The following is a 12,203-nucleotide window of genomic DNA, read 5'->3' as shown; positions in this document are numbered from 1 at the left end:
AGTAGCTGAACCGGAGGAATTTCCATCTGGTACAGATACAATGGGAGTCTGATCGATGCCCGGGTGTGGTAAAGGGATGGCTCCCTATTGGTCAATTACTTTATGTATGCCGACGACATGGTAATTGCGGCTATCTCAGAGGAGGACTTGGAGACACTGCTGCTGAAACTGGAGTGTTCCACTAAGAGGTGGGGCCTTACCATGAGCCCTACCAAAAGGAAGCACCTGCCTGGGTATTTTGTACCATGGGCACTCCACCCCCACAACTCCCAATCGGTGATGGGGCAGTTGTGGAGAGAGTGGAGCGTTTCCTATACCTGCGCAGTGTGCTCATGACCAGCTCCGGTTTAACTGCAGAGGTCTCAATCCGAATCTGTCGAGTGGCATTATCTTTTAATTGTTTGCGTAATGCTGTGTGGAAGATACCTGGTCTGTCGCTCCGCACGAAGCCTCAGGTCTTCTCGGCCACGATCATTCCTTCCCGTCTCTACGCTTGCGAAACGTGGACCCCCCTAATGGAACATCTTCGCTGGTTGGAAACATTCAGGCTGGCCTGCCTACTATCCATCCTCGGTTTAAACAGGCTGGATTGTGTGAGGAGCTCACAAATCCTAGAAAGATCTGGACAAAGTCCCATCGGTGAGCACCTCCGGCAGGCAAGGCTGCGTTGGCTAGGTCATGTAACCCGCATGCCCAATCACAACATGCCTAAACAACTTTCGTTCGGCCGGATAGAGGGGGATAAACGGGCGTGACACGGGCTAGAGAAGAGATGAAGTGATGTGGTACAGGAGGACGTGGAGCTGAGTGGACTTGCCAATGACTGGTAACATAAGTGTCAAGATCGGCCTCTGTTGAGGAGGCTCGTGAAGGACACTTCTGGGCAGTTGGAGGGAGTCGCCCTCCAACAACAACAGAGGGCGGAGAAGCAACTCTCACAATGAGCGGAGCGCCGGCTTGCTAAAGCACAGCAATTTGGCACAGTAGGGGGCACAGGTGATGCATCAGCCAGTCATCTCAGTAAGTTGACCCGTGGCACCTGGGTCTGGGGAGCGGTAGTGTAGCGTTTAGCGCGCTTTTCTATGAACCTCACGACTCGGGTTCGATTCCCGCTCACGGCCAACACCAGTAACGATTATTTGAACTGGTCTTGGGCCTCCCCTAGGTCGACTCAGCCTTAAAGGGCTGACTTTGATCTTCTGCATTCTGCAATTTCTGGCACTCACTTGGTACAGCCTTTCATTCATTCCGTTTGTCAGAGATGCAGTGAAGATGTGCTTCGACTCCTGCTTATCTTGAGCCTCACTTTCACGACGTTTCGGCCACAACACAAGTAGCCTTCTACAGGTGAAAGAACAGAACTGTCGGGACGACTGAGCTTCAAATAACGCTGCTAAGATTCGCAGCGTCTTTTAAGCTCGGTGAGAGGCGTGAAGAGCCTTGACAAAGGAGTTTACATATTAAAGCAGGAGAATTTAGCATTTAAAAAGCTGAGGGATTAGCTCAGGGGTGGTCAAATTTTTAGACTCGCGGGCCACAATGGGTTCTAAAATTTGACAGAGGGGCCGGGCCAGGAACAGATGGATGGAGTGTTTGTGTGAACTAATTAAAATGACATGTAAAAATCATTACATGAAAGGATTTGGCTTTTAACAGGTAGCAAAGCATTTATTTGCACGACAAATGGGGGCATTACAGGAGAAAGGTTAAATTTAATTTAATAATAATATTTGGACAAGTTCGGCGGGCCTGATAAAAAGCCCAACGGGCCATATACGTCCCGGGGGCCGTACTTTGCCCATGTCTGGATTAGCTTGTGACAGAAATAGCTGTGTTACAGTCAAAGTTTACAAATCCACAGAGGCATTTAGTATATGGACGATAAAGGCCTCCAACTACCAACTATCATAAAGTAAACAATAGCGTCTTTTAAGCTCGGTGAGAGGCGTGAAGAGCCTTGACAAAGGAGTTTACATATCAGAGCAGGAGAATTTAGCATTAAAATAGCAGAGGGATTAGCTTGTGACAGAATTAGCTGTGTTAAAGTCAAAGTTTACATATCAACAGAGGCATTTAGTATATGGACGATAAAGGCCTCCAACTAACCAACTATCATAAAGTAAACCGATGTGAAAAAACTAAGTCTATATCATATCAATATAATAAATGTACTTAATATATTCTTCAATAAGCTGAGCTATTAATCATACAGTAACTGGTTATACATTACACTATATAATGGATACCATATAGTAAACCAATAAAAAACTAAAATATAAGCTCCTCAATGTTATCAATAAACTCTATATACTCTTCAATCAGCTGAGCAACTAACAATAAGTCGTTATATATCACAATGTTATACGGTAAAAATTGCGTTTTTTCTTCCACTCAACACCAGCACCACGGACAGCTACATTCAGGCGGACGAGTCATTCCATGCTCGGAAGGGAGGAGGGGGGAGAGAGAAACAGTCACAATGCCAGCGAAAGAGCTGCGGTCTGACGGTCACCGTAAAATACAATTAATTTAGAACCGAAATGGTTTAAAACATCTTTCCAATGGTTACTAAACCAGAATCCATCTTCTCGCGTGAAATTGTCTCTGTGCTTGTATATGTGGATGGCCTCATGAACGAATCTCTCATGGTAACCGGTTGGCTGGCAAAGAACCTCCGTCTTGGAGAAGTCAATGTCATGTGAACCCACTGAATTATTACAGTGATCTGCCACGGCAGAAGAGTTCGTCCTACCATGTTTCAAGTCTACTTTATGTTCGCAGATGCGGTCTGAGATATGTCGTTTGGTTTCCCCAATGTAGTTGCTACCACAGAGGCACTTTAGTTTATAAACACCCGGGTACTGTATGTCTGGAACAGCATCTTTTAAAGATGGAACCATATCACGGATTTTATGTACTGTGTTGAATTGGACCTGGATCTTGCGTTTATTCAGGATTTTGGAGATCTTTTTAGTGACCCCTGCAATGTAGGGTAAAGTGATGGTTTTGAATGGCTCCTCAAGAGGATCCTTCTTCATGACTGGAGTGATGGCTTTGCGGATTGGGTAGTTGGAGTAACCATTAGCCCTGAGAGCCTGGTGTACGTGTTTGAATTCACTGGTAATGTGTTCCTGGTCGGAAATGCATTGGGCTCTATGGTATAGAGTCTTGATGAGGGAGTTCTTCTGGGATGGATGGGGGTGGGAATCCGGTTTCAAGTAAGCATCTGTATGGGTAGCTTTTCTATAGACAGAGTGGCTCATTGAACCATCAAGTTTCCTTTTAATTAAGACATCCAAAAAGGGTAGCTTGCCATCTTTTTCGACCTCCATGATAAATCTGATGGATGGGTGCATGGAATTGATGTGGTCAAGAAATTGGTCTAGAGCAGGCTGGCCATGTGGCCAGATGACAAAAGTGTCATCCACGTACCTCTTCCATAAGGTTGGGCGTAGAGTGGCAGTCTGGATGGCCTCAGTCTCAAATTTCTCCATGAAAATGTTGGCTACAAACGGAGACAAGGGGGAGCCCATTGGGGTGCCCTCAGTCTGTTTGTAGAAAGTTCCATTCCAGGTGAATTATGTGTTGGTTAAGCAATGTCTCACCAGAGGGCGTACATCAGTATGCAGTCCTTGATGAACCAAGTCTTCAATGATTGCGATGGTGTCAGGTACCGGAACTTTGGTGAATAAGGACACCACATCAAAACTGACAAGCAGGTCGTCTGGAGACAGAGAAATGCCTTTGATTGCCGATACCAGGTGAGCAGAATTTAGTACCGCAGAGGTGGTTTTTCCAGTAAAAGGTCGCAGTACATCAGCCAGAACACGTGCCAGTTTATAAGTGGGGGAGTTGATAGTAGAGACGATGGGACGAAGAGGTGTTTCTTCTTTGTGTATCTTTGGGAGGCCATATAATATTGGTGGTCTGGCAGCAGAGGGTTTCAACGAGAACTGTTTGGTCTGATCAATTGATGCTGTTGAATCAGAGATGATTTTGTTCGTTTTGGTAACCAGGCTGTTGGTGGGATCTCTTTTTATTATTGTATAGCTGCCATCGTTGAGTAGTTCTTGAATATTGTTGTTATATTCTGTTTGTCCATGATGACAGTGGCATTGCCCTTGTCGGCTGAGAGGACGACAATATCATCTCTCTTCTTTAATTGAGATAATTCAAAGCGTTCATCTTTGCTGATGTTGCTAGGTGGCATCTTAGCGTTTTTGAGGGTTGCAGCGATTTCAGATCTTGCTACGTCTGCAGCAATGTGACTCAGGCCGTTGAGTGCAACGACAACATGGGCAATGATATCATTAACTGGTATGTGTCTCGGTGTCACAGCAAAGTTTAGCCCTTTAGCTAAAACGGATTTCAGGCCATCAGAAATGGAACTGTTACTGCGATTAATTACGACTTTGTTAACGTCTATCTTTTCGGTGTGTGGATCCGATTTTTTGTTGGAGAGGCGATTCAAATTAGAAATCAAATTGTCCCTACATTTGGTCGACATAGTGGCAGCCAAGGTAGTCATATTGTCTATATGTTCCCAATCCGATGTAGACATCGTTGCTGTCAATGTTAAGTGTGATTTATAGAGTATCTTGTCTAACTGATCTAGTTCGTTGCGTGTAAGTCTGATTTTTTCGGAGCTAAAAGTTAAGCTGGATCTAGCTAGAATTCGTTTTGCATTAAAAGAAGTTGCAGCAGCAGAGGTTAGTGTAAATGCGGTTGGTATTACCTTAGAGTCGCGGAATCTCTTCAGAAAGATGAGAGACTCGATTAGTTGAGCTTTCTTGTCCTGGAGTCTGTTGAATGATCTTAAGAATGTGTGGAAACCCTCCCCGTAGAGGCGATTAAATTTCGATTTAAAGCTTTCGTGACTGCAAGGATATCATCTTCTTTGGTTCTTTCGGTAAAGTCACGTAGAATGAGAATAAAATAAAATAAGACAAGATAATTCTCACGACGTTTCGGCCACAACCCAAGTAGCCTTCTTCAGGTGAAAGAACAGAACTGTGGGGACGACAGAGCTTCAATTAACGCTGCAGAGGTCACAAAAAGACCTCCAAAATCCTGAATAAACACAAGATCCAGGTCCGATTCAACACAGTACATAAAATCCGTGATCTGGTTCCATCTGTAAAAGATGCTGTTCCAGACATACAGTACCAAGGCGTTTACAAACTAAAGTGCCTCTGTGGTAGCAACTACATTGGGGAAACCAAACGACATATCTCAGACCGCATCCGCGAACATAAAGCAGACTTGAAACAAGGTAGGACGAACTCTTCTGCCATGGCAGATCACTGTTATAATTCAGTGGGTTCACATGACATTGACTTCTCCAAGACGGAGGTTCTTTGCAAGCCAACCAGCTACCATGAGAGATTCGTTCATGAGGCCATCCACATATACAAGCACAGAGGCAATTTCAACCGTGAAGATGGATTCTGGCTTAGTAACCATTGGAAAGATATTTTAAACAATTTCGGTTCTTAATTAATTGTATTTTACGGTGACCGTCAGACCGCAGCTCTTTCGCTGGCATTGTGACTGTTTCTCTCTCCCCCCTCCTCCCTTCCGAGCATGGATTGACTCGTCCGCCTGAATGTCGCTGTCCGTGATGCTGGTGTTGAGTGGAAGAAAAAACGCATTTTTCACCATATAACATTGTGATATATAACGACGTATTGTTAGTTGCTCAGCTGATTGGAGAGTATATAGAGTTTAATGATGACATTGAGGAGCTTATATTTTAGTTTTTTATTGGTTTACTATATGGTATTCATTATATAGTGTAATTTATACCCAGTTACTGTATGATTAATAGCTCAGCTTATTGAAAAATATATTAAGTACATTTATTATATTGATGTGATATAGACTTAATTTTTTCACATCGGTTTACTTTATGATAGGTGGTTAGTTGGAGGCCTTTATCGTCCATATACTAAATGCCTCTGTTGATATGTAAACTTTGACTTTAACACAGCTATTTCTGTCACAAGCTAATCCCTCTGCTATTTCAATGCTAAATTCTCCTGCTCTGATATGTAAACTCCTTTGTCAAGGCTCTTCACGCCTCTCACCGAGCTTGAAAGACGCTATTGTTTACTTTATGATAGTTGGTAGTTGGAGGCCTTTATCGTCCATATACTAAATGCCTCTGTGGATTTGTAAACTTTGACTGTAACACAGCTATTTCTGTCACAAGCTAATCCAGACATGGGCAAAGTACGGCCCCCGGGCCGTATATGGCCCGTTGGGCTTTTCATCAGGCCCGCCGAACTTGTCCAAATATTATTAAATAAAATTTTACCTTTCTCCAGTAATGCCCCCATTAGATGGCGCACTTTAACCGGGAGTTTCGACATGTTTTTTTAATTGTTCATGTTCGTGCAATTTGTTAAATTGCCGTGCAAATAAATGCTTTGCTACCTGTTAAAGGCCAAATCCTTTCATGTAATGATTTTTACATGTCATTTTAATTAGTTCACACAAACACTCCATCCATCTGTTCCTGGCCCGGCCCCTCTGTCAAATTTTAGAACCCATTGTGGCCCGCGAGTCTCAAAATTTGCCGACCCCTGAGCTAATTCCCTCTGCTTTTTAAATGCTAAATTCTCCTGCTTTAATATGTAAACTCCTTTGTCAAGGCTCTTCACGCTTCTCACCGAGCTTAAAAGACGCTGGGAATCTTAGCAGCGTTAATTGAAGCTCTGTCGTCCCGACAGTTCTGTTCTTTCACCTGAAGAAGGCTACTTGTGTTATGGCCGAAACGTCGTGAGAATTGTATTCTCTTATTTTATTTTATTATTTTATTCTCATTCTACGTGACTTTACAGAAAGAACCAAAGAAGATGAATCCTTGCAGTCACGAAAGCTTTAAATCGAAAGATGGCACCCTGTCACTTAACTTCCTCTCCCCACTCACGCACTTACACTGACGCACACTCACTCTCCCACTCACACACACATTCACACACTCAAACACACTCGCTCACCCACACACTCACCCACACAGCCACTGACCCACTCACACAGTAACACACTCACACACTCATACACAATCCCTCAACCCCACACTTATCCACACATCCACTGACCTACTCACATATGCATTAACACTCTCATCACACACACTCAAACACACACACTCACCCACACAGCCTCTGACCCACTCACACACAGTAACACACTCACGCACTTACAGACACTCCCTCACCCACACACACACACTGATGCACTCACACTCACACACAGCCACTGACCCACTTACACACAGTAACACACACACACGCTCACAATACATTCCCTCACCCACACACCCACTGACCCACTCACACACACACTCACACAGTAACACACTCACACACAGTAACACACACTCCCTCAGAAAGATCAAAGACCCCCCGTATAGCCTTAACAGACTGTAGGGGAAAGGGCTGTTAGCGAGCACCTATGAAGGCCGGAACGGTATACGAGGAGGTAGGTAGCCAGCACCACGCCCGACCGCCTTTGTCTCCCAAGTGGCGATGTTTACACACCGCACCAGGTACTCATTTAAGGCTGAGTCGACCTAAGGGAGGCCCAAGACCAGTTCAAATAATCGTTACTGGTGTTGGCCGTGAGCGGGAATCGAACCCGAGTCGTGAGGTTCATAGAAAAGTGCGCTAAACGCTACACTACCGCTCCCCAGACCCAGGTGCCACGGGTCGACTTACTGAGATGACTGGCTGATGCATCACCTGTGCCCCCTACTGTGCCAAATTGCTGTGCTTTAGCAACCCGGCGCTCCGCTCATTGTGAGCGTTGCTCCTCCGCCCTCTGTTGTTGTTGGAGGGCGACTGCCTCCAACTGCCCAGAAGTGTCCTTCACAAGCCTCCTCAGCAGAGGCCGATCTTGACACCTATGTTACCAGTCATCGGCAAGTCCACTCAGCTCCACGTCCTCCTGTACCACATCACTTCATCTCTTCTCTAGCCCGTGTCACGCCCGTTTATCCTCCTCTATCCGGCCGAACAAAAGCTGTTTAGGCATGTTGTGATTGGGCATGCGGGTTACATGACCTAGCCAACGCAGCCTTGCCTGCCGGAGGTGCTCACCGATGGGACTTTGTCCAGATCTTTCTAGGATTTGTGAGCTCCTCACACAATCCAGCCTGTTTAAACCCAGGATTGATAGTAGGCAGGCCAGCTTGAATGTTTCCAACCAGCGAAGATGTTCCATTAGGGGGGTCAACGTTTCGCAAGCGTAGAGACGGGAAGGAATGATCGTGGCCGAGAAGACCTGAGGCTTCGTGCGGAGCGACAAACCAGGTATCTTCCACACAGCATTACGCAAACAATGAAAAGATAATGCCATTCGACTGATTCGGAGTGAGACCTCTGCTGTTAAACCGGAGCCAGTCATGAGCACACTGCACAGGTATAGGAAACGCTCCACTCTCTCCACAACTGCCCCATCACCGATTGGGAGTTGTGGGGGTGGAGTGCCCGATGGTACAAAATACCCAGGCAGGTGCTTCCTTTTGGTAGGGCTCATGGTAAGGCCCCACCTCTTAGTGGAACACTCCAGTTTCAACAGCAGTGCCTCCAAGTCCTCCTCTGAGATAGCCGCAATTACCATGTCGTCGGCATACGTGAAGTAATTGACCAATAGGGAGCCATCCCTTTACCACACCCGGGCATCGATCAGACTCCCATGGTATATGTACCTGATGGAAATTCCTCCGGTACAGCTATTGAAGGCTTCACGAACTACGTGGTCAAAATAGATGTTAAATAATGTTTGAGCCAGAGGACATCCCTGTCGCACCCCAAGGTGTACAGGGAATGTCTCTGACTCCCGGCCACGTAGTTTTACCCGGGCCCGCTCACCATCATGAAGGTCCTTAATGAGCGTGAGCAGAGGGTCAGGGACTCTGAAAGCACGAAGAACAACCCAGAGCCCAGGCCTGCTGATGGTATCATAGGCCTTGACCAGGTCAATGAAGCAGAGATGTAGGTCTTGTTGGAATTTCCTACACCTCTGCTGTAGCAGACGGACAGAAAAGATGGCATCTGTGCAGGACCGCCCTTTCCAGAAATTGCATTGGGGCTCCGCAAGCCTCTCCTCAGCGTGCCTAGCAAGGCGATGTTGAATAATCCTTGCCAGGACCTTTCCCGGCACACTGAGGAGTGATATGTCCCTGTAGTTGTTAAAGTCTGTGCGGTCCCCCTTCTTAAATAGGGGGACTACCAGGGCATCCTTCCAATCCTGCCGAACCCGTCCAGTGGCCCAGACTCTTGTTATGATGTCATGTCGGGCAGTCTGTGCACAACCGCCATCATCTCTCAGCATTTCTCTTCGGAGATCATCTCTTTACGGTGCCTTTCCTGATCTCAGACTCTGGATCGGCCTTAGTTCTTCCTCAACAGATAGCACCTCAGCCAGCCACTCACAGGGGGTGACTTCCTTTTCCAATATTTGAGGCACCGCAGCCTCAGCAGGGTCATCCCAACTTTGTTCCATGATGTTTTCCAGGCTGAGGGATTTCCCCTCCCCCAGGACCTCACATAAATGCTCAGCAAATCTGCAAACCTGTTCCTGGGGGTCGCAGATTGGATCACCGTTCTTTCCCCTAATGATGGTAATAATTGTGGCACTGCAGGTTACTTTTTTGATGGAGCTAAATAGGGATTTGTGATCGCGGGCCATTGAGGCAGACTCCATCTTCTCAGCAACCCAAACACAGACACATCCTCTGACCCGCTCAAACACATTAACACACTCATCACACACACTTGTCGGGGCCGTTGTCCCCCGACTCCTCCATCGTGACCGAGTTACTGCTCCCGACTGCTCTGTCGGGTGCGGGCTACCGCCCCCCAATTCCTCGCTCCCCTGTACCCCCGACTTTGCTGCTGCCCCCCGCATATTCATGATTCACTTAGTGGAACTGACCGCTTTACGCTTTTGACGCGCTACGCGGGCTCAGGGGCGGACGTGCTGCGGTGAGCGTGCCCGCGGAGTGAAACCCCATCTCGTGCGTAATTAAAGGGATACAGCACGCCGACGCATGACTCCGCGGGGTCGAGCATCCCATCGCCATTTCCCGCCAGCGGGAAAGCTCCGTGGTGCAGCCCGTGTATTCGGCCGCCATTTTGTTCGTGGAGTGGGGCGGCGAGCCCGCAAAATCTGAGACTGCATCGAGTTCGCCTGTTGAGATTTCATCCCCCAGGCGCCGGTTCTAGACAAACTGTGACTTGGCGGGGTGGATGGAGGCAGAGGTGCTGAGAGTGCTGCCCGCAGTGCTTGACAACGATGCCCTAGTGGCGTTTCTCACCATCCCGCCATCGGAGAGGGCCACGTTACAACAAGCCTGTGCTCAAATGGTGGCAATCTACGAACCGCCATCAAACGCTCGCCATAACTTTGCTGTGCGGAGGAGAGGGAAGGCCTAGATGCCCCTCACCTTCCATAGCACACTATTGGCGCTAGCAAAGCCTGCCTTCCCGAAGATGGACCACAATGGAGTCAACTCACTGGTCCTCGAGAGAGTATTGACATTGGCAAAAGACCTTGTTGGATATGCCCCTTTTTCCAAAATGAAAATTAATATTTGCCGATAATTTTTAACAAGAAATAATAATGAAAACACGTACGCCAGACTCACAGCAGACAGAAGAGAGGACTTAAGCAAATAATGATGCAGTGTGGACTCAAGGACAGAAACCACGCCAAGCAATTATCGCAACCACCTGCGCTCAAAGGCAACAGAGGGACTCTGTTGGATATGTACCTTCTTCCATAATTTATATCAATAATCATATTTGCATATATATTTTTAATAATCGTGACCAAAATTAAAATTAATCAAATTTGCTGGTAGATATGTCTTTTTAATAAAGAAAACACGCAGCTAACTGCACTCGCAAAACACCAGGTGTTGAGAATTAATACAACGGAAGGAGGGCCAGGATGACGGACTCGCAACCTTGTCCAGGGGAGAGATAGGGCCTAATGAATGACGCGCACACCACACGTAAAACGGAGAAAGGGCCGTTGAATTGAAATATATAAATAAATGATAGAAACCAGAGACAAACAGAATAATGATGGCCACCTACGCTCACGAGAAAGCCAGGACTCCGTAAACTACCTTGAACATAAAACAATTAATAATTTAACCAAGTGCAGGCAGTGAGGAGAGAGGCAGAGAGCAGATAGACATAGAAGCAGCTAAAAACCATAGACCTGCATTGCTACTGCAGTAACGTTAAAAGTTCGAATTCAACAACGAGTAGGCTAAAGTTATCGATCCTCACACTCGCTCCAATTGGAGACCAAGTTACGAGCTACATCAATGAACCATTGCCCATTTGTTAATCCAATACTGAATGTTAATTAATCTTTAATAAGTTTCTGTACAACCTGACCGAAGAGCATGACAAACACAGAGTTTTACTAAAGTCAAAATGAATTCTGTAGCTTTAGGACATAGACGAATATTAGGACAGTGTTGACTCAAGGGCGTGGGGAGAGAAGCAGAGGGCCTTTGTCTAAATCGTAGTGTGAGAGAGCGTACAGACGCCAAGCAATTATTCCAGTCACCTGCATTCACAAGGATGGGAAAACGTAGATAACGCTCCCCCACCACAGCCAGGATAACACGCCGCCATGGGCAAGCTGAGAGGAGGGAGCCACAGAAAGACGCCTTGAGACGATTTGTAACGTCTGTGGTTTTTTTGGTTTATGGAAAGGGAAGGCCAAAGGAGAGATTGTGTAAGACAGACAGAGATGCCTGTGTAACGATTTGGAACACCTGTTGTTATGGTTTATGGAAGAAGAAGGTTGTACAGAACTATGCCGTAAATGGCGCACACAAGGACACACATATGGACGAACACACATACGAACACACGTTCCAGACCATGACACACCGCTAAATCAAAAGAAGCCCCACCTTGTGGGGAGGAGCCAACAGGAAGGATTTTGGCATAAAAGAGAACGCTACTACATTGAAAACTCAGTTCGTCAGGAACTCGGCTGAGTTTGTCCGGAACTCAGCTGAGCTACCATCAGCGGAGCTCAGCTCATCAGCTGAGTTCACCAGCTCGGCTCGGCTCATCAACCGAGCTCATCAGCCGGCTAAGAGCAGCTCGGCTCATCACCAGCTACGATCTGCGGGTCGGCTCTGCTACGACCTCATCATCAGCAAGGGC

This window comes from Petromyzon marinus, chromosome 79 (genome assembly GCF_048934315.1).
Source record: "Petromyzon marinus isolate PM22_M1 ecotype Great Lakes invasive population chromosome 79, UKy_Petmar_22M1.pri1.0, whole genome shotgun sequence".
NCBI lineage: Eukaryota > Metazoa > Chordata > Hyperoartia > Petromyzontiformes > Petromyzontidae > Petromyzon > Petromyzon marinus.
Note: the sequence above shows the minus strand (reverse complement) of the source record.